The sequence below is a fragment of the Podarcis erhardii genome (assembly GCF_964252035.2).
Source record: "Podarcis erhardii genome assembly, chromosome: 10".
Classification (NCBI taxonomy): Eukaryota; Metazoa; Chordata; class Lepidosauria; order Squamata; family Lacertidae; genus Podarcis; species Podarcis erhardii.
The window spans coordinates 17040245-17041359 of NC_138500.1; positions in this window are offsets into that span (position 1 = coordinate 17040245).

Sequence of the window (1115 nt, forward strand, 5' to 3'; positions counted from 1 at the left end):
ATATAACTCAAATAATATCCACTGTATTGTTTACCTGCTAACTGATTATCAAAAGGGTAAAGCATGAACACTTAAGGAATGAAGAACTTTAAAATTTTAAGTGCCCATCATCCCTGACCACTGGCCCTGCTTACAGTGCAAGTTGGGAGTCTTAGCAAAGTCTGGAGTGCCACAGGTTCCCCACCTCTTGTTTTAAGCCAATAATGCGAAAAAAGACTTGAAGGAGAAAGAAGAGGATCCATCACACCGAAACCATAGGTACCAACCCCGCACCCCCCTCATAGCAGCAACTTCCCTACTCAACCAAGCCCTCCTAAAAAAGGAAAGAGAAAAGCACCACCCCAGTTTAAAAAAAAAAAAATTTAGTTGAGGACCTCAACTCCAAAGCGCATGAAACTAGATAGCAAACATAATTTTGTTGTTGTTTAGCCGTGTCCGACTCCTCGTGACCCCATGGACCAGAGCACACCAGGCACTCCTGTCTTCCACTGCCTCCCGCAGTTTGGTCAAACTCATGCTGGTAGCTTTGAGAACACTGTCCAACTATCTCGTCCTCTGTCGTCCCCTTCTCCTTGTGCCCTCAATTTTCCCAACATCAGGGGAGTCTTCTCTTCTCATGAAGGGGCCAAAGTATTGGAGCCTCAGCTTCAGGATCTGTCCTTCCAGCGAGCACTCAGGGCTGATTTCCTTAAGAATGGATAGGTTTGATCTTCTTGCAGTCCATGGGACTCTCAGAGTCCTCCAGCAGCATAATTCAAAAGCATCAATTCTTCGGTAATCAGCCTTCTTGATGGTCCAGCTCTCACTTCCATACATCACTACTACATAATACTACTCTGTTAGTCTAGACTCTTGTAACCAAACATCTCCCTCCACTATCAGAGAAAGTCTATTGGGGCTATTTATCTAATACAGAATGTTGTTCCTCACCCAAACTAATCTTAAATTGCAAACCCTGCTCCACCAAAAGTGCTCCCTCGCTTATGCCACCATTCCTGGAATCCGCTTCTCAAACTAGAGCCACCCTGGAAGCATGTTCACACCATGAACACCCCCAAAATATTGTTGCTTCACTTACCATTGGTCTCTGACTTTTTGCCGGCCGCTGTTGCCTG